At 38.8% G+C, this 23,259-nt stretch overlaps 1 long non-coding RNA gene and 1 pseudogene across 1 annotated transcript; one reads left to right on the plus strand and one right to left on the minus strand.

Annotated features, from left to right (window-relative positions):
- Nucleotides 1,471-14,720, plus strand: LOC109838949 (annotated as a pseudogene).
- Nucleotides 20,262-22,610, minus strand: LOC109837755. Its single transcript, XR_002246420.1, has 2 exons — nt 20,927-22,610; nt 20,262-20,679 (listed from the first exon to the last, which is right to left on the minus strand). It is a non-coding gene; the product is annotated as an uncharacterized LOC109837755 (long non-coding RNA).

Here is a 23,259-nt window from a genome sequence, read left to right on the forward strand (position 1 = left end):
GAGGATAGATAATTCTCATGGCAGCTTAAGAATAGAGGTGTAAAACAGCACAGTGGAATGCATGTTGAAGCGTGGAACGAGACGGCGAATCGGAGAATCGAAGCATCCAGTTTTTAGCCCGTGAGTTAACTCATAACAGTCATGAGTCGACTCATCAGGTTGAGTCGACTCATGCCTGTTATAAGTCGACTCATGAAACTCAGTCGTTTTGTCAAAAGTCTCTGACCAGTCGACTCATCGTTGTATGAGTCGACCCATGTATCATGAGTCGACTCATGACTGTCATGAGTCGACTCACGAAGCCCAGCAGGTGTTGACATAGTTTCTGACCAGTCGACTCATGACTGTCATGAGTCGACCCATATGACATGAGTCGACTCATATATGCACGTGAGTCAACTCATCGATGGTTTCCTGGTTCGTTTGGGCTTCTGTTTGCACGAATTCCTGTGGGGTTTGGGCTTGGTTATTTACCACTTTGTCGTCCACGTTGTTCCATAGATAAAAGGGATTGTTTTAGGGTATTAAAACAATCAAGAGAGATTAGGTTGTATTAGAAGAATTGAGAGAGATTGTTCTTCAATTCTAGTGAGATTGTAAGAGATTGTAAGTTATTTTATTCTCATAATCTAGAGAAGGTATTTTCCTTCGCCACCACTGAATTGTTTTTGTGTTCTTGTTATTTTCTTCTCAACCCACCTTTGATAATTCCGCGATCAAAGGTGCTCGCACAGCAACTCATATCAAGGTTGTATCAGAGCAATCAGATCCTGTGAAGGGGGCATCCTGTGTATGGTCCTAACTCGATCGCAATACAAGAAGCTAGGCGATATCCTTATTTTATTAGAAGGGATCCAGAAATTAAGAAAGAAGAAGATGACTGAAGGAGACAATTCCGCAAGACTTGATGCAATGAAGAAGCAGATCGAGACGATCGGGACGACACTCACTCAACTCATGGGTCTCATCCATGGAAGTGACAAAAAGGGAGAATCTTCTTCGAATGGTAAGAAGAAACTCGAAGAGTCCGATGGAAAAGGCGAGAAAACTGATTCTGATAAGGAGACCGAGATTGTTAAGACTGATACACATTAAGGGGGTAAAAATTATTACCAGAATCTGAAAATTAACTTCATGGTAGAGATTCTTGTTTATGATAGGAGTGTCAATGTGGAGAAACTCGATGATTGGATCGATCGTATGGAGATGTATTTCACTCTCTACGGATATTCGTCCAAGGAGAAGATTGTGTTTGCGACTCTGAAGCTTTCGGGACATGCCTTAACCTGGTGGAAATCCTACTGTAAACAGGAAAAGAAGGTGGTGTCGTGGAACAAGTTCAAGGAGCTACTAAGGAAACAGTTCTATCCAGTAGGATTCCTTGAGGAACGTTGGTACAAGTGGTATGGCTTGCACCAAAGATTCAACCAGACCGTTCAAGAATATACGACGAAGTTTCAGCAGCAGGCGATGGTTCTCAACATCGTAACAGAAGAATATTCCATCTTTATGAAGTATATGGCGGGTCTGGATGAATATATTCGAAAGGAGATGAAGTTGTTCACAGTCGAGTCCATAGCAGAAGCGAGTGTGAAGATCATTGCCATTGAGGGCAGGCAAAAGAAGGGCAACGAAATGAAGAGAGACTCCAAACAGACGGGAGGCAAGTCGAGTGGCTCTCAACCTAAGGAAGAGAAGAAGAAGGGTGATTCGGGGAAGGCAGGATTGACATGCAATCACTGCAAACAGACAGGACACGTAGCTGATCGTTGCTGGGAGAAGTATCTTCATCTGAAGGAAAAGGATTGAAGAAAAAGGAGGAGAAGAAGGCATATGTAGTAGCTCAGGGTCCGAAGGAAGTTCCCGGGATGACAGCACCCAATAGCAGTCTCAACATTATGGCGAGAAAGTAGAACACGACGGAGGACGAAGATCCGAGGGATAAGCTCTTTGTTTTGAAATTGCAGATCAAGACCAGTTTAGTTGATGACATAGTGGATCCAGGGAGCTAGAAGAATTTGATATCTGAGGCCTTGGTTCAGAAGCTGAGATTGAAGACGGTTAAACATCCGAAACCCTATCCTTTAGGGTGGATTCAGAAGGAGGCAAGATTGAGTGTGGTCAACCAATGCACTTTCAGATTTGCACTCCACGAGTCGTATATTGACGAGGTCATATGCAACGTCGTTCTGTTGGATGTTTGCCAAGTAATACTGGGCAATCCTTATTTATGGGATAGGTTTGCGGTCTACGATAGACGAGCTCAGAAGTATACGTTCACCAAAGATGGCGAGCAATTCATCTTCAGTTCGGCATCTCTTCCACAGGAGACGAGTTTGGTGACAGTGACTAAGGCGAAGAGGCTAGTGAATGCGAGCAAGAGGTTCATATTGTTAGTCATTAGGCCTTATGAGGAGCAGCTGAGTAGGGTGTGCTTGACTACCTTGAGCAAGTTTCAGGAGGGAGAGCTTGACAGGTTGAAGGCCAAGTATGTGGACTTGTTTTCGAAGATCACGGGACTACCACCACGATGGGGTGTGGAGCATGAGATTATGTTGACCGACGAGAGTTCTCTGTCGAATATAGGTCTATACCACACATCTGTAGAGGAGTCTGAGGAGATCAAGATGCAGGTTTAGGAGCTTTTGGAGACAGAAGTGATTGTGCCGAGTTGTTCACCTTGCGGGTCACCAGTGTTATTGGTGCCCAAAAAGGATGGAGGCTGGCGCATGTGCGTGGATTACCGGGCGCTCAACAAGATAACCATTAAGAATGGATACCCATTACCTCGGATTGATGATCTTATGGACCAGTTGGAAGGAGCGAGGTTTTTCACAAAGTTAGATTTGAAGTCGGGTTACCATCAGGTGAGGATTCGGGAGGATCACTTGGAAGACTGCGTTCAAGACCAAGCAGGGCATGTTCGAGTGGTTGGTGATGTCGTTTGGGTTGTGCAACGCTCCGGCTAGCTTTATAAGACTTATAAACGATTTGTTGCGACCATTTATAGAGGATTTTATGATAGTTTACCTCGATAATATCTTGGTGTACAGCAGGACCTGGGAGGAGCATCTTGTTTATGCCAAGAAGGTATTTGAAGTGCTGCAGAACGGACAGCTGAAGCTTAACGGGAAGAAGTACGAATTCAAGAAGAACGAGTTGGTGTATCTCAGGTTCATCGTGGGGAAAGGCTAACGGAGGATAGATCCAGACAAGGTGGCGGTGATCACGAAGTGGCCGACACCTAGAACAGTGACGGAGGTGAGAAGCTTCAGGGGGCTTGCCAGTATTTGCGCAAGTTCATTCGACATTTTTCGACTTATGCGGCACCATTGCATGGCCTTACGAAGGCTAAGATTCAGTTTGAGTGGGGGAAGACGCATGAAGAGGCTTTTCAGTTGCTAAAGAGGAAGATCTCAGAGGCACCGGTGTTGGCGTTGCCGAATCTACAGCGGACCTTTGAGGTAGAGACTGACGCGTCTAGTTATGTTATGGGCGCGGTGTTGATACAGGATGGGAAGCCAGTGGAATACCATTCTGAGATGTTTACGGGTGCTATTCAGAACTACCCAACCTATGACAAGGAGTTTTATGCCCTTTATCAGGCAATTAAGCATTAGCGGGTATACTTGTTGGGTAAGGAGGTGGTTGTGCATTCAGACCACAAACCATTAGAGTTATTACATGCCCAAACGAAGCTACAGCATGCACGACATATGAAGTGAATGTCCTATTTGATGGCGTTCAATATCATCATTAGGTACAAGAAGGGGACGACGAACAAATTAGCTGATATGTTATCTCGCCCACCCGTGAGAGATCTCTTGGTGGCGAAGCGCATTCAGTCCTTGGTTCCTTTGGAGTATGTACAGATGTACACATCCAGTCGAGATTTCAGCAGAGGTGTTCGAGCAGGCGAAGGCTAGTCGAAAGGGGGAGTACGAGATTGGTGTAGATGGTTTGTTGTATCGTGGAACATCACTATGTATTCCGGAGGATGGTAACAGGCTGCAGTGGATTAGAAAAGCACATACCTCACGTGTGTAAGGATATTTTGGGATTCAGAAGACGCTTCTCAATCTACGACGACATGTGTTTTGGCCAAAGATGTTAGATGATGTTACCAAGTGTGTTAAAGGGTGTAAGTTATGTTATATTTCGAAGCCTTCTAACAGGAAGAGAGGATTGTACCTACCATTACCGGTACCTCCTAGACCGTAGGAGAGCATCTCTACGAATTTTCTAGGAGGGTTGCCGACAACCAAGCGCGGGTATGACTATTTGTACGTTGTGGTGGACCGATTCAGCAAGATGGTGATCTTGATTCCATGTAAGAAGACCGTGACGGGAGCGGATGCAGCGCAATTGTTCTTTGAGCATGTGTGGAAGCATTTTAGGTTGTCGAGTTTGATTATTTTAGATTGGGATAGCCGGTTTCTCAGACATTTTTGGGATTCTTTGTGGAGTTTGATGGACACGAGACTGAAGAAGAACACGGCCTTTCATCCACAAACAGACGGGCAAACGGAGGTGGTCAACCGAACTATGGTGCACATGTTGAGGGGGTATAATTCTAAGCATCCCAAGACTTGGGATGAGAGCTTATCATACTTATAGTTTGCTTTCAATCGAGCAATTCATGGATCTTCGGGAAAGTCACCGTTTAAAACATGTTATGGATTCTTACCGTCGAGTCCGTTCGATCTCGTGTTTTCTAGTGAAGCTACGGTCGACAGCAAGGAAGGGAGTGAGAGACAACGTGCTCAGCGATTTCTGAAGAGGATTGCACATACTCATGCCACGGTTGAAGCTCAATTGAAGAAATCACAAGCCAAGTACAAGGCGAAGCATGGTCAGCATCGGATTCCTTGTAACTTTAGCATATGCGACATTGTATGACTGAAATTGAGTAAGGAGAGGCTAAAGGGAGAAGGAAAGAAGTTGAAACCTATACGATATGGTCCATTTCGGATTCTCGATCAGATTGGTGACAACGCCTTCAGGTTAGATTTGCCACCTTACTTAGGCATGTATTCGGTGATCAATGCCGAGTATTTAAAGTTGTTTGAACCTCCATTACTGGATGATAAAGGTGACGACAAGATGATCTTACCGCATGTTGAAGACTTGTGATTTGATAGAGAAGAACCGCTGAAAGAAGATTGCATTTTGGAGCGGAAGACGACCACGACGAGGCGGGAGACGAAGGAGTCATTTCTCATTGGACGTCAAGGTCGGGTTCCTAGCAAGGCTAAGTGGTTCAACAGGGAAGGAGGAGCTCGCGAGTTTCCTTAGCTGAAGTTCTAACTTGAACGGGACTTCAAGTTCCTAAAGGGGGGATTCATGATACGGGTGTATCTTCTCTTCGGAACTTAGCGATCCTCATGGGAGCTTAAGGATAGATGATTCTCATGGTAGCTTGAGAATAGAGGTGTAAAACAACACAGTGAAACACAGGTTGAAGCATGGAATGAGACGGTGAATCGGAGAATCGAAGCATCCAGTTTTCAGCCCGTGAGTTGACTCATAACAGTCATGAGTCGACTCATCAGGTTAAGTCGACTCATCAGGTTGAGTCGACTCATGCCTGTCATAAGTCGACTCATGAAACTCAGCCGTTTTGTCAAAAGTCTCTGACCAGTCGACTCATCACTGTATGAGTCGACCCATGTGTCATGAGTCGACTCATGACTGTCATGAGTCGACTCACGAAGCCTAGCAGGTGTTGACATAGTTTCTGACCAGTCTACTCATGACTGTCATGAGTCAACCCATATGACATGAGTCGACTCATACATGCACGTGAGTCGACTCATCGATGGTTTCCTAGTTCGTTTGGGCTTCTATTTGCACGAATTCCTATGGGGTTTAGGCTTGGTTATTTACCACTTTGTCATCCACGTTGTTCCACAGATAAAAGGGATTGTTTTAGGGTTTTAAAACAATCAAGAGAGATTAGATTGTATTGGGAGAATTGAGAGAGATTGTTCTTCAATTCTAGTGAGATTGTGAGAGATTGTAAGTTATTTTATTCTCATAATCTAGAGAAGGTATTTTCCTTCGCCACCACTGACTTGTTCTTGTGTTCTTGTTATTTTCTTCTCAACCCACCTTTGATAATTCCGCGATCAAAGGTGCTCGCATGGCAACTCGTATCAGGATTCAACGGCAGACAACAGGTTAAAGTGCACTCCAATAACCTATTCTACAAAGAACATCAAATATCTCTCTCTTCCAGGAAGGAAGATAGAGCACAAAGGTTTTTCAATGTTGTCAACTGAGGAGATCATGTCTCTATTTATAGATGAACCATGTTAGAATACCAAAGGTTAAACTACATTAGGAACACCAAAGGTTAAACCACGTTGGGAACATCAAAGGTTAAATCATGTTGAGAACACCAAAGGTTGAAGAACATTAGGAACACCAAATGTTGAAAAATATTGAGAACACCAAAGGTTAAAAATAAATAACAAACATTTTTCTTTTGTGTATTTGAAATACACAACATCTACTTGATAATCATTTCAACTTGATAATCTATCTCTTATAGAAGCTCTTGTACAGGTTGGATGACAACTATGGTCATCTCTCCATCCTCAATAGCTTTTATTTTAGATGGCTTATCATTTATACGTGACTTGGAACTTACAGCTCTGAATTGTAAACATCGTATATCTTTTTAGCGATACAGTTTGAATAGGGCAAATCGCCCTATTTTTCGGTCAAAAAAATTTAGATTTAGGTTTAAAATTCCCGAAATTGGGAAAAGAAGAAAAAGTAAAAGTAAGGGGCTTCTATTGCCGTTGACAGACGTAGGCCAAAGACAGTTTAAACTAATCAAAATAATTAGCTTATTAATGGGAAAATCTTATGCGGGACGCATTTTGCCCGGCCCAAAATTGACAAAGATAAGAGAACACACCTATACCCGTAGAGGCCCATTTGAGAGGCCCAAGGCCCACCAGATCCCGGCTCATTAACTTTTACTCCTCTATGGTCAGCTCTCAGCTTCTGCTGCTACGTCAATTTTTTTTGTTAGGCCGGCCGGCCTTATATTTTTCTACTCGAACATCCGTTGAGAGACAGTTCAAATATCTTTGTGATAATGCTGTATCCTGTTGGACAAACATCCGAACTCAAAAAAATACATGCCCTAAAGTTTTTACTTTCATGTCCGTTCATGACACGCTTGCTCTTATCCTAAAACCAGAACAGGATAACCGGCCGCCCCCAACACACATGAGCAAATACTCTCCCTACTAAATACGGCCACTTCCTCGATTCACACTAGTTTGTAGAGGATAATGATTTATGTACTACATATCCCCTAACCAAATCCCACAAATAGGAACCAAAGAGAGAGCCTTTATCAAGCAATGGCTCCTAACTCTTTCACTTCTGCAATTTGCATCGGTGATCCTCAACTCCTCTCTCCTGATTCCTACTCCCCCACTCTCCTCCACTGTCTTCAACTTCACATCCTTCACCCCAAACACTCGCCGCATAAATTTCTCCGGCGATGCCTATGCCTCAGGGAGCAATCACGTCATCCAACTCACACGGAACCAAGTGGATTTGAATCTCCTTTTCAAGTGTTGGCCACGCCATCTGTTCAAACCCCATCCAACTCTGGAGCACTGACTCTGGTGGTGTTGCAGGCTTTGTCACTAATTTCAAATTCACTATCAAAGTCCCCAATGAACGATTCTATGGAGATGGCATCGCCTTCTTCATGGCACCGGTTGGCTACAAGACCCCCCTTGGTCTAGTGGGAAATTTCTAGGCCTCTTCAACTCCACCTCTGATGATATTGCACCCATAGAGTTTGTAGCCGTTGAGTTTGAGACCTTTTGGAATGAATGGAACCCCGATGGCAACCACATTGGGATAAACGTTGGTTCCATAATTTCAAAGGCGACCACGACTTTCCCTAGTGGCATGAAGAATGACAGCACCGGGTCAGCGAGGGTAGGGTACAATTCAACAAGGAAAGAAACAAGCCCAGGAGGCTCATGGTTTTGTGCTTGATGCCTTATTAGAGAATGCATTGGTGATGGGAACCGGTCCAAGGAAGTTCGGCTACAAAGAACTGGCAATGACTACCGATAATTTTAATGAGGATGGCAAACTAGGACAGGGAGGATTCGGAAAGGTATATATCGGTATTTTAAGAGGAAATCAACAGAAAATTGCTGTTAAAAGGATCATAAAGGGCTCAAGTCAAGGGAAGAAGGAATATATCTCTGAAGCAACAGTCATTAGCCGACTCAGACATAGAAACCTTGTAGGCCTTATTGGTTGGTGTCATGAATATGGAGAACTCCTCCTCGTCTATTGTTGGGTTATTAAAACACAAAACCAGAAAATAGAGAGACAATCACAGACACATAATATTTACGTGGTTCGATCAAATTGATCTACGTCCACGGCAAGAGGGGGTTTCACTATATTTCTATCTCAAAGTACAACACTCATACAAAGTTTGAGAGAACTCTGTTTTGTTGTTTTTCTCTCTCACTGCGTTTTCAAGACTTTGACCACGACCTAAAAATGAGTGATTGTGATAGATGTATAAATCCAGCAGAAGAAGAGAAAAAATGAATGCGAGATCATGACAACTACTTCCTTCAATTATTCTCACCCGTCTGCAATTAATGTGATTGATTTTAGGGAGGACCCACGAGATATTGACTTCAATTAAAAGACAAATCCTATCTTTGATTCTTTTCCGGATTGTGATCTTCAATCAGAGATTTAAAATCTCCTTGGGTCCCGCTAGTTTTGTATTCAAGCCAAAAAAAATCAACAATCTCTATCTTGGATTGAATTCTCAAACATCAATAACTAGTGAGTCTTCCCCCGTCTTGCAAACAATACCCCAAAATGGGCCACCTAACAAGTGCGAATGCCTCCCAAATTCAAGCAGTGCTTGAACTTGAAGGTCGGGATCGGTTTGGTCAACATGTCAGCTGGGTTGTCTGCAGTACCAATCTTCTTCATCGTGATGTTTCTTTCAGCAGTTGCCTCATGAATGAAATGATATCTGACATCAATATGTTTTGTCCTCTCATGATGTGCTGAATTTTTGCTTAGATGTATTGCGCTCTGATTGTCGCAAAATACAACTGAACTAGCCTCCTGCTGTAGTCCAAGTTTCCTTACGAGATTTCTCAACCAAATGGCCTCTTTTACCGCTTCTGCTGCTGCCATGTATTCTGCCTCCATAATAGACAAAGCAACTGTCGACTGTAGAGTCGATCTCTAACTAATAGCTGAGCCAAAAAGAGTAAAAAGATAACCAGTCAAAGATCTCCTTTTATCGAGATCACCTGCATAGTCAAAATCCACAAAACCTACAACTGAGGTTCCCAAAGTACTGTTATCCAAAAACTAAACTCAAATCTGAGGTACCCCTGAGATACCGAAGGATCCACTTCACTGCTTCCCAGTGTGCCTTTCCTGGTTGAGCCATATATCTACTCACTACACTGACTGCCTGGGCAATATCTGGACGAGTGCAAATCATAGCATACATAATGCTACCCACTGCATTAGAGTATGGAACTCGGGACATCTCCTTCTTCTCGTTCTCACTTTTAGGTGAATCTGAAGCCGAGAGCCTAAAGTGAGGAGCCAAAGGAGTCGTAACGGGCTTGGCCATTTTCATCCCAAAGCGTTCAAGCACCTTTTCAATATAACTCTTCTGTGAGAGATATAAAGTTCCATCTTTTCTGTCCCTCCTGATCTCCATACCTAAAATCTTCTTTGCTGCACCAAGATCTTTCATCTCAAACTCATCACTGAAGTTGTTTCTTCAAAATAAGAATCTGCGACATGTTCTTAGCAGCAATAAGCATGTCATCGACATATAATAGAAGATAAATAAAAGAATCATCTCCTAGATGCATGTAGTACACACAACTATAATAAGTACTTCTTGAGTACTCATGACTAAGCATAAAATTATCAAACCTCTTGTACCACTGTCTGGGAGATTGCTTCAGGCCGTACAAAGATTTCTTCAATCTGCAAACTTGATCTTCTTTACCTTCTACGAAGTATCCCTCTGGCTGAGACATGTAGATAGTCTCCTCAAGTTCGTCATGCAAAAATACAGTCTTCACATCAAGCTACTCAAGCTCCAGATCAAATAGAGCAACCATGGCAAGCAATACACGGATGGAGGTATGCTTCACAACCGGAGAGAATACTTCATCATAGTCAATTCCCTCCTTTTGTCTATAACCCTTAGCCACCAACCATGCTTTGAATCTAGCATCTTTAACCCCTGGGATCCCTTCTTTCCTTTTGAAAATCCACTTGCATCCAATTGCCCTTTTACCCTTAGGTAATTGCACCAAATCCCAAGTCTGGTTCTTGTAGAGTGGCTCGAGTTCTTCTGTCATAGCCGTAGCCCAACGTCCAGATTCTCCGCATGAGACAGGTTCAGTAAAGTTTGATGGCTCTTGAATACACATCTCTTCAGCTGTCGTGAGAGCATATGCCACTAATTCAGCATGTGCATATCTTTGAGGAGGTTTGATCTGTCTCCTCTCTCTGCCAGTGGCTATGGAATAAGGTTCTTCAATCTCAGCATCATCAGCATCTGAGCCTGAATCATGTTGCTCTTCTACAGCTATAGGAGCAATTTTTATAGACGAATTTTGAGACGTCTCCACCTGAAGCTCCACCTGAAGCTCCACCTTATCCATGATCTTCTCTACATTTCCTGTAGACTCAACAAAAACCTTCTCATGATCAAACATATATCTTTCATTAAAAGTAACATCTCTACTAATAATGAATTCAGGAGAATCAGGTTCAAGACTCCACAAACGATAGCCTTTAACGTCATCAGCATAACCAATAAATATGCATTTCTTAGCTCTAGGCTTAAGCTTACCCTCTCTAACATGATAGTAAGCGGGACATCCAAATACCTTTAAATTTGAATAGTCATTTGGTTTACCTGACCATACCTCATTTGGAGTCTTACGCTCTATGGCGGTAGAAGGAGACCGGTTCACCAAGTAACAAGCTGTGTTAACAGCTTCAACGCAGAAGTCTTTATCCAACCCAGAGTTTGAGAGCATACACCTAGCTCTCTCTGTCAACGTTCTATTCATGCGTTCTGCCACCTCGTTTTGCTAAGGAGTGTGCCTGACCGCGTGATGTCGTACGATCCTAGAATTTGAACAAAACTGATTGAACTCACCATTGCAGAACTCTAGGCCATTATCTGATCGGAGACGTTTAATCTTCTTTCCAGTTTGATTCTCAACAAGTACTTTTCACTTCTTGAAAGTTTCGAACACCTTCCTTTTGCGCATGAGAAAGTAAACCCAAACTTTCATGGAAAAAAATCATCAATAAACATCAGAAAATAAAGAGCACCACCTTTGGATGAAACCTGAGCAGGTCCCCACAAATCTGAATGGATGTAGTCGAGGGTGCCCTTCGTCGTATGTGAGCCAGTCGAGAAGCTGACCCGAGTTTTCTTTCCAAACACACAATGCTCACAGAAAACCAGTGATGATGCATGGTCACCATAGAGTAAGCCACGTTTACTCAAAATAGTCATCCCCTTCTCACTCATGTGGCCTAAGCGCTTTACTCAAAATAGTCATCCCCTTCTCACTCATGTGGCCTAAGCGCATGTGCCACAACTGAGTAGTGTCCCTATCAGCATCAGAAGACACACCTGCAGAGCCTGTCACCGTACTACCTTGGAGAACATAAAGACTGTTCACCTTACTATCTTTCATCACAACCAATGAACCCTTAGTAACTCTAAGAGCTCCACCTTCACCAGTGTAAGAACACCCAATAGAATCCAAAAAACTCAAAGAAATCAGATTTTTCTTTAAGTCCGGGATGTGTCTCACATCTGATAAAGTTCTCACTATCCCATCGTGACACCGGATGCGAACTGTACCAATGCCAACTATCTTGCAAACTACATTGTTGCTCATCAAAATTGATCCACCACTTATAGATTTGTAAGTAGTGAACTAATCTTTATTTGGACACATACGATAAGACGCACCCGTATCCAAGATCCATTCTCTATCGGAACGAACATCCAAGGGACAAACTGCAAGAACCGTCTTAGCAACAACGGTAGTATCAGCCTTTGCCGTATTAGCTGAATCTGAGGTTTCACCACGCTGGTTGTCTTTCTTCTTTAGAGCATAGCATTCTGACTTGTAATGCCCTTTCTTGTGACAGTAGAAACACTCCACATGTTTCTTGTTTTTGGTTGACCTGGACTTCGAACGATTTCTGAATTGTGCTTTATCACCCTCTCTGGTCTTTATTCTACCTCTGGCTAGCAGACCATCAGCCTGCCTATCGGTACCTCTCTCATTCAACTTTGTTCTTAACTCAGCAGAATTCAAAGAGGCCTTCACATCCTCAAGACTTATGGATTATCTTCCATACAACATAGAGTTAACAAAGTTTTCATAAGAGTCAGGCAAGGAACACAATACAATGAGAGCCTGGTCTTCATCATCAAGCTTAAGATCCAAGTTTTTCATATCCATGACAATTTTATTAAATTCATCAAGGTGTTCCTGAATGGGTGTACCTTCCTTCATCTTCAGTGTGTATAGCCGCTGCTTCAGGTATAATCTCGTAGTAAGAGATTTCTTCAAGTAGAGACTTTCGAGCTTTGACCATAACCCCGCTGCCATTTCCTCATCGGCAACTTCACGAAGCACATTGTCGGATAGTGACAATTGCTAAGCGCTGTGAGCTTTTTCGTCCATCTCTTCGATCTCAGCACTAGTCATATCTTCTGGGTATTTCCCATCGATAGCTTTAACCGTGCCTTCACGTCGTAACAAAGCCTTCATCTTTATTCTCCATAGGCCAAAATTGTTCTGGCCATCGAAGATCGACACCGAGAACTTCACAGAAGCCTTTTTTTTTGGAGGATTGAAAGCTGTCCTAGAACCGAGAAGCTCTGATACCAGTTTGTTGGGTTATTAAAACACAAAACCAGAAAATAGAGAGACAATCACAGACACACAATATTTACGTGGTTCGATCAAATTGATCTACGTCCACGGCAAGAGGGGGTTTCACTATATTTCTTTCTCAAAGTACAACACTCATACAAAGTTTGAGAGAACTCTGCTTTGTTGTTTTTCTCTCTCACTGCGTTTTCAAGACTTTGACCACGACCTAAAAATGAGTGATTGTGATAGATGTATAAATGCAGCAGAAGAAGAAAAAAAATGAATGCGAGAACATGACAACTACTTCCTTCAATTATTCTCACCCGTCTGCAATTAATGTGATTGATTTTTGGGAGGACCCACGAGATATTGACTTCAATTAAAAGACAAATCCTATCTTTGATTCTTTTCCGGATTGTGATCTTCAATCAGAGATTTAAAATCTCCTTGGGTCCCGCTAGTTTTGTATTCAAGCCAAAAAAATCAACATCTATGAATACATGCACAATGGAAGCCTTGATGTTCACCTTTTCGCCAAGAACAGCTCTTTGGCTTGGCCAATGAGGTATAAGGTCGCAAATGATTTAGCCTCGGCATTGCTCTATCTCCATGAAGAGTGGGAGCAATGTGTGGTGCACAGAGACATCAAATCAAGCAATGTGATGCTTGATTCCAGTTTCAACGCGAAACTTGGGGACTTTGGACTTGCAAGGCTCGTGGATCATGGACTTGGATAACAGATCACACTTCTTAATGGAACAATGGGATATCTTGCACCCGAATATTTGATCACTAATCGAGCAAGCAAAGAATCTGATGTATACAGTTTTGGAGTTGTGGCGTTAGAGATAGCGTGTGGGAGAAAAGCGATCCAGCGAATGGCGAAAGAGTCTGAGATGAGACTGGTAGACTGGGTATGGCAGATCTACGCCAAAGGTAGGCTTCTTGATGCATCAGATGCAAGGCTCGATGGGGATTTTGACAGAAAGCAAATGGGGAGGTTGATGGTTTTAGGGTTATGGTGTGCTCATCCAGATAGCGATCTCAGGCCATTGATAAGGCAGGCAATCAAGGTGCTGACACTAGAAGAACCACTACCGAACCTCCCAAAAACACTGCCAAAGACAATTTACTCTACACCAACCGTCCCTAGATTAAACATCTTGTTCGAATTATCTCAAAGAAACATCCTATATGACAGCAGTATTGGTCTCCAGTCTCAATCAGGTATAGATAGAAGTACCTCATTAAGCACTTGTCAGTCTTCGAGGGCCTCTTCTGCTCAAAGTTTGTTTAATTCACATAATACATGACTCCGTATTCTGTTTTGTTTCAAATTGCCTCCAAAGAACTTCGTGATTGACTGTTGCCATGACTAATTAATGGGTTAAATTACAACAGACCTCATAGGTAAGCCAAGATCATCAGTGTAATTCAGTTAGCCTGCAAAAGTGTACCCCCGATATTTCGGCTGAAATTGTTCTTGCAAAATATCATATGGACATTAAACTCGTGACTTATATTAAAAATGGAATTATGGCACCTTCTGTGTCATAATTGCAGTAGATTAAGTGCCCTAGAGGTCAAGTGCAAAACTCTTCACTCCTCTGCCTGCGAAAGAGTATAATATAATTTAGAGAAAGAAATTGGACAAACCTTTGTCAATCTCTAGGGGGTCATCAAACTTTTGAAACATGGAAAGATTCCTTCAATTGGAGCCCACACTGACTGGCTTAGGATCCACGCTCTGAAAAGACCTGTGGCCGACTGACATGAGTAGCTCACAGCGGATGGAAAAAAGCAATGTGCAAATATAAGTGACACTATTAGAGTAGAACATGGAAAAGACCAAAACAACAGCAATCACCAGCAATGAAGGATAACTATAGTTAAGCAATATGCATACATAATCTGAATAATTCACCGCATCCTATTAGTCACTGAGGCCTGGCTTTGGTCAGAGGAATGGGTTGGACAATGAGTGATCCAATGTATTAAGTCTGGCTTATACACAACTTGTTTGACGACACTATTACTTAACTAAAGAACCACTTATGTAACAGAGAAAAATAAAATTTACTATCCTAAATCTTTTGTTTGCATGAGTAAATCAATGTCTTTATCATATGAAATATAACATATGTTTCCTAACTAGTGAAAATTATGGAAATTTTCCCAGAGGTGGTTTCCAATGTCTTTATTATCTCCAGCATGTAGGGACCTTCAATGACCAGTCTCCATCTCTCCAGAAAATGGACTCCAACAATTGGAAACTTTATGATGAACCTACACTACTGGATCTAGCGTAACAGCATATTCTGAGACTGCAATTTATATATTTGTTCTGAAATAAAGTTGAGATTATACCATAAAACTATTACAGAAGAGTATGGACAAGCCTTCATCTATCTCCGTGGTGACATCAAACTTTTTCAGATGGGAGGAATAGAAAACATTGAAAGATTCCTTTGCTACTGACCCCACACTGTTTGAGTTGCTATGATCCGCTCTGTAGGACATGCGGCTAACTGAACTAGATGAAGAAGATAAGATGCCGAATCAGAAGATAAGCAAATAGATCAGTAAAATTTGAACTTGAAAAGAGCATTTTCCTTTACGAAGTATGTCACCACTACCTTTGTCATATCCATAGTGAACATAAAAATTGCTGCTTAAATTGTTAACCGTGGAAATATGAAAAGCTTCTTCAGATAGCATTATACAAAAAAGAGAAGAGATGTAATGTATTACCAATATAGTTTCTCACACGATAGCATACCAGACAGCAGCACAAATGAAAATCAGGCCTTACAACAAAAACAACAAAACCTTGATCTCAAAATTTGGGGTATGCTCCATGGGGTTGTCTCCTCGTAAGAATTTACCACTACTATACCCTTCTCTCTTTTTCTTTTTCTCGTTTTTATTTTATTTTATTTTCCCCCCTTTTTTCTTTGACTGAAAATTGTCATTATTATATCATTATTAATTATCCATTTCAAACTTACTTCAATTTCTTATGACCTGCTAGGTAAGAGTTTATCATCTTTCAAAAAGAACATTCATCGACCTTCCTTGGAGTCTTGGACATGTCCAATTCTTCTAAAGTGATTTCTTATTTTATCAACAATAGAAATAATCTGTAAATTGAATCTTTATGGACACACTCATTTCTCATCATAGCTCTTAGTGAATTGTCCTCATTATCTATTTTATTTGAATAAATATATCACTAACAACATATTTTATCTTAATTTGCAAGTTAATGAAGAGTTAATGAATGAGAGACGAAAAGGGTCAAATTCTCATATTTTCTACCATTTATTGAGACCCAATGTCAAGACAAAAGGAGGCCCAAAAAGGCCCAAGGAACCAAGAAGAAATCGGGTCAAGAAGTCAACAAAATTTACAATTCGGTTACAAACCAATTGGTCGGTCAACTGATTGACCAATCGGTCAGCCAACCGATTGGCCAACCAATTTGTCAACCAATTGGTTCGTAATTAAATCAGTTTATGGCTGAAATTTAATCATTGTTTCCCAAGCCAAATCCAATAGCTCTTGTTCAATGTTGTAGACTATAAATAGGGGTAGAGAGAGAGGGGTTTGAGTGTGAAAAATTTTATAAAACTTCATTTAGAGAAGAAGGTTACTCTTAATTGAGAAGACCTTCCAAATTTGTAACCTTTATTTGTAATTAATAAAAAAATTACCTCTTCAATTTTTCTTTTCTTCTGTTTATTAATTGATGAAAATGAAGATGAAGATAGAGATTTACTTTCAAGGGCCAACCCTTTGCAATTTAAGTTTTTCTTTTTCTCTTTTATTTTCTTGCTTTAAAAATCTATGTTTTAGAATTTTATTTTCTTTTCTTGTGGGTAGATTAAATTTATTTTGATGCCCTATAGAATAGATTTACTTTCATGTTCTTTTATTTTTGTTATTTTTTTGTATTTTTATTTTATAGTATAGATCACTTTCTTGTATTTTTAATTTTTATAGTTTAAATTTACTTTTATGCTCTTTTATTTTTATTAGTTAGATTACCTTTATGCTCATAGTTTAGATCTTTATTTTCTTGTTCTTGTTCTTACCTTTGTACTTGTTTTTTTTTTCTTGTTTTTTTATTCTCTTTCTTTTATGCTCTCCACTCTACATTTTATTTCTTTATTTTTATTTTCCAAAATGTATAACTAAAATCTTATAGGAATTCTAAAATTATATGAAACTAGTTTTATGATTTATGGATTGCTCACTTGTGCTTAAAATGATCATGTTTAGGGTAATAAACTAGAAAACTAATTAGTAGAAGAATTTAATAATCTATGTTTATCTTGAATTATTTGATAGGTTATGCTTATGAATTCTACATTACCATCTAGATGTTATTCTTTTCATGAATAATGATTTTGCTTTGTTGATAATTTGATATGTTATACTTTTCATAAGTGGTTTGATAGTCTATGTTTAGTAAATCTGAAGTAAAATATGATAAAAAGAGAATAGTTTATAAATTCTAAATAAAATAAACTAGTGGATTCAATTCTAGATTCCTATCTTATCCACTTAATTTTCTCACCCTTTTTAGATTGATTTATCACTTGATTCCTCTTTTCTAATTTTTATTTTTATTGTTAGTTCTTTTGTAATTCTATTTCTTTTTGTTTCCTCTTTGTTCCCTTTTCCTTTTTTCTTTTCATGAATTTTCTTCTTAATTTTGTTCTTCTTTATTTTCTTTATTTTCCATCATTTGTCCACTCTCTTTCTCCCCTCTTGTTCTACTTTTCTTTTATTTTAATCACACACTTTCCTTATATCTCTCCACACTTACACTTTCACTCCTAATTATCCACACACAACTCTAGGAACCATTTTAAAATTATTCCTACATACCATCCTCGAGGGATTGACATCTTTCAATACTATAACTTGACAATTGTGCACTTACAACTTTGTTTTATTTACCCCCTATCACTCATCCATCTTAGCATCTTATTTCTCCTACAGTCATTTCCTGAACATTTGAAAGACCACAAAATAAAGTTCTGACAACTATAAATAGTTATTGAATACTCCACAAAATATTGATTGACTGTTTAGAACAAATAACAATTGTGTTCATGTATAAAATATAAACTTAAAAAAGAAAAGTGTACTTTCAAATAATACCAAGAACAAGAATGTAGACATTGCCAGCTATATTCAAGATTCTCAAGGTTGTTATTTTGAAAACATTGAGAAAAGAACATGACACGTAGGGGAGAGAAGAAAGTGACATGTGTTCCAGTACAAATTGTAGGGATTTTCAGATACTGATCTCTTAAAATCTGAACAATTGAATGATCCATACTTTACAGGTAAAGCTTCAATATACAATTCTTTGTCCATCCTTCCACAACTTTACACCATCACCTAAACTCATGTGTCCTGAAGAAACTACATATGGTTGAAACCTAAGCATCATAAGTCACATACACCCCTATCTCTATACCTTATCCAGAACCTGCCATATTCTAAGTATCTCCACCAAACGACAAATTTCATCATTATATCTATCGTTCTTTTATATCTATTGTTCTGTTAATTATTTCACGTTTGATGTTATATTTCAAAATTATATTAAAAAAATTTTATAACATGAATATGGCCTTTAACAACTAAACCTTGACCAAAATAAATCAGATTTGTCATTTTCATTATTGGCTCAAAGTGCCTACTGTTGGCACCAGAGATTGTACAATGAGACTCCTATTAAAACTTTATTAGCAAAATCGAACTATTGCTGATATAATTAGCAAAATCGAACTATTTCTGCCAACTGGCCAAAAAGATGTTGGTTTTGCTAAAATGAAGCTTTAAAATTGGCCAAAAAGGGTTGGTTTTACAAAAATGAAGCTTTAAAATATACGGGACTACTAGTCCCGTGTATTTAGTGATGTCTAATTACAACCTAATAAAGTTTAATTAGTCTTGTGTATTTTTTAAAGTTTAATTAACATTGCCAACACTAATTACACGGAACTACTAGTCCCGTATATTTTAAAAACTAAATTTTGTAAAATCAACAAAAGAGGTCAATTTTGCTAATTAAATACACAAAAAGTCGATTTTGCTAATAAAGTTTCAAAAACAATCTTTTTTTTTAATTCATTGTAAAACTGCTCATGATGGTTTAATGATTGGGATCCCTGAAAATTTATATTTGCATATAGAAAATCAACTTGCTATATTACTAATTTCTAAAGCTAATTCAACTATTAACAAAGCTAAATGAAAAAGGTAGAAATTTTTTTAAAAACGAGCTCCCAAATTAATATATTTGCAAGGATGTTCTATACTTAGATGCATGGCTCTGCATGTGACATTCCGAGGGTTAAAACTAAAAATAAAATCTAATAATGTACAAAAAAAATTTAAACCATGTATTAGAGCTCCTAAATTAATATATTTACAAGGATGTTCTATACTTAGATGCATGGCTCTGCATGTGACATTCCAAGGGTTGAAACTAAAAATAAAATCTAATGATGTTAGTTTCACTACAATGACAATATGTTTTCTTTTCGTCCATCAAAGAGAGTTGATGTGTTGCAAAAAGTTCAGCATGAAAGGAGTCTAGTACTTATGGTTAAAGCCATTATATCCTAAAATTATTCTTATTTTTGTTTTTAAGTTTATTCAATAACTAGTGTGCACCCAGTGCAAAGCACTGCGCCTATTTTTTAAGCATTGCATTTTGAACTTGTCTCCCTCTAAGTTTTAATACATTTGATTTAATTATTATATGTTTAAAATTAAAAATCATATCTACTCTTCTAAACTTAAAGAAAGATCCAAGTTTTAATACATTTGATTTAGAAATCATATCAACTCCTTTATACTAAAAAAAGGATCCAAGTTTTAATAGAGTTGATTTGCTTTACTGTTTATGATACGGTAAATATTGTTGCATGAATAGTAACATCAAGTATGGATAAGCAGATTTGATTTGCTGTTATACAACAGTAAATATTGTAGCATGAACAATACATTCAAACGCAAATGACCAGATTTGACTTAATGTTCATACTATATTATTTACTGTAGCATTTACTGTAGTATAAACAGTAAAAAAATTTGTTCTCCGTCAAGTATAGAGGAGTAGATCATATTAACAGTGGAACAGATGAACACAAGAAGGTTTCATAATAAACTGAACCCCGCACTTAAAAGTGCTTTTTCTGCAGTGCAGGTACTATATATTTGATTGCAGTGATGAAAGATTCAACTATTCCATATACAGAGAGGGATAGTGTGTATCCTGGCAAGCATGAACATTCCCATAAATGACGTAGTGATACAATGTTTTCCCTTTTCTTGTTTAGGTAGAGGTATAAAGCAAAAATAGTTACTGTGAATTAATGCTTCTCTTTACATCAGATAATGATATAAATCAGTCATCATAAAAGAGGGCCAGCCGATACCATAGCATCATAGAGATGCATATATTATATACATCATAGTTAACATTGATATTCGATATATAAATTCACTGCCTGAAATGGACGAGTACTGTGGTGTCTTCAGAATATTATATAGCAAAATCATATGAAATCATAATCGTTCCATAACATACCTGTCTTCAAGGTTCGTGGAAGTTGGGACATCCAAGCACAATGAATTGTCAACCAAAATGCTCGACCTCCTCTTAGCCAACCCCTTATAAGTCGATCACCTTTATGATGATTGAAAATACATACAATCAAAAACTCTCCAGAAGAAGAATATTAAGCAGAATCACCTACTGCCTTGTTCATATGACGAATAGCAACTGCTTTCTACAATCTGCAGCGCAGGAGGTAAATGGCTCCACAGAGGATTTTGCTAATTACTAAGAACATGGTATTTGCTTCTTACCAAGAGATCAAACAAGTTTGTCAATATTCCATAAATGATATTTGAGCCTTGTGTGAGAAACTTACCTGAGTGAACTTAAGCTGCATGAACTAGGCCTTCCAACAGCCTAATAAGCCTCCAGATTTCATACAAAGTCTCTCTTTCCATTTCTTCCCAAGATTTCAGCACCAATTCAGACCCCGTTAACATCAGGTTGACAAAATGTTGGAAGATTATTAACTGCAGGATTTGTGCACAGCATTGATCTCTTTTGAGCAGAACACAATTGATGATGAGGATGAGGATGATCTGCTAGAAAATTTGCTTTTATGCGTAATAGCTTTCCTAAATTTGAAGAGGAAAGTCTTAGATGATTGACAACGATGATGGATGCAGGTCCCAAAATATGCACATTTTGTTTATCCAAATTAAGAAAAAACAACTCATAATCTCTTCTTCAAGGCTCACTCCCAAACCCAGAGGTACATAATATTTATTCATCAGCCTGTTCTGATACTGCTTAAGACACTGGTTTTGCTGATCATTATTTAATTCACAAATAAATCTTAATGCCCCTTTAGATGTTTGAGCCATCTTTCCAGCCAGAAATCAGTTCTTAACCATTGAAAACAGCAAGACCGTACGAATACATCTAATTTCCACGACAGAGGTACACAAGCAGTGAGATTCAGCTGAAACTATAAAATAATAAGTCACTAACCAATTACTAGCCATTATACTACAGAAAGAAAGTATTCTCTAGTCTTTTGAATGAGAAAACTGAGGTATTCTCTAGTCTATCAGAAAGAAAGTCAATATAGTACATATGTACAAGGATGAAATGGAAAGTGAAATTTTATGTAGCAAGTTAGCTGGGGTAAACGTGTGGCAATACGGAGCACATATCCTGATATTCAAATCCAAATCAGAAAATGCTATTTATTATTTGAGTCCCTTCAGCATCAGATTGATGATATTTGAGTTTCCAAGGAATCCGGCAAAAGATATGTATCTGTTACTAAGATATCTTTTTCAGAAATTGCAAGTTACATATAAACTTATCTTATCAGAAATCAGGAGTGGTATTTACAGTACCAAACTCAAAGATTATTTTTTTCTAGTTTACAGATAAGGGCTCTTACATATAGTTACGTATTCTTTTTACTATATACATCAACAAAACTACAACTCGGAAAAATCCTAATGGACCGATCCAAATTCCTTTGGAGCATCTAAAAGCAAGCTATCTAACCAGAAATGACTCTGTTACCTCAATCCTGCAAAATATTTAAGCAAGAACAACACCACTTGTTTATATGAAACAGCACTATTAAGACCTTGTATCAGCATAACATAACAGATAAAAGAACGTAGTTCTCTATTAATATAATGCAATCTACTTCAGGATAGAATCCAGTTATGAACATTGATATTCACATGAAATTTTTAATGAAAAGAAATAGGTTAGATTTAAGAAACCGGCATATGTTCCACAAAGATATATGCAGGAAGCCTTTATATCAACGGAATGGCTGTAGACAGTAGTCAAACTCTTACCTTGCATGTGTACTGAGCTTATCATTCTAAAGAATGAAAGGTGGCAATAATAAGGAACAGCAAAGTGCAAACTTAAAGAACTGTGTAGCAGGTCTGGCAGAATTATATTAGTCCAAAAGAACATCTTTTAACGCTGGAAATGTAAATTAAACTAAACAACAAAGTCATATGTAAATGTACAGTATACCATATTGCACCGTTAATATTCTTGGAGATGACATTAGCATTGGAGCAAAATGAACCAAATGCATATACTACTGTATCTAAGTGAATGACAAAGGGAAGGCTAGTCTTACTTTGTATTGAAGGAGTTGAGATAAAGTAGTCCATCTTGTCTTCATGCCAATAGTAGTATAAAGTAATCCATCTTGTCCTCATTCCAATAGTAGTATAAAGTAGTCCATCTTGTCATTTTAATAATATACCAAAGTCAAAAGTATAGTACAGTTTAGCACCACTCAAAGAACAATTGGAAGAATGTTAGATATGCAAGGCAGACCCCTACATGTCCAACAGGAACTACTCCTTCGATGCACAGAATCCCCCAGGCTAGACAACTTGTGATTAAGACTAGGTCAACACCAGGCTTAATGCCACAACTATAAGCGCATATTTATACTTTCACAAAAATCAAATGATGAAAAGGCAAATCTTTTTGAAAAGAATAAATATACTGAAAGATACTTGTAGACCTCATCCATGAAAGATATTCCCAAAAGACAATGGCAACAACAACAGTATGGAATCTAGTAAAGGCATCCAAAAAGGAAGCAGAGAGATATTTGAGAACTTTTCCCCTCCCAACAGCATCAAGAATCATGAAGACAAGTAAAAAAGGCACCGGGTCTAGAAAGCATTACGT

The sequence above is a fragment of the Asparagus officinalis genome, chromosome 4 (genome assembly GCF_001876935.1).
Source record: "Asparagus officinalis chromosome 4, Aspof.V1, whole genome shotgun sequence".
NCBI classification, from domain to species: Eukaryota; Viridiplantae; Streptophyta; class Magnoliopsida; order Asparagales; family Asparagaceae; genus Asparagus; species Asparagus officinalis.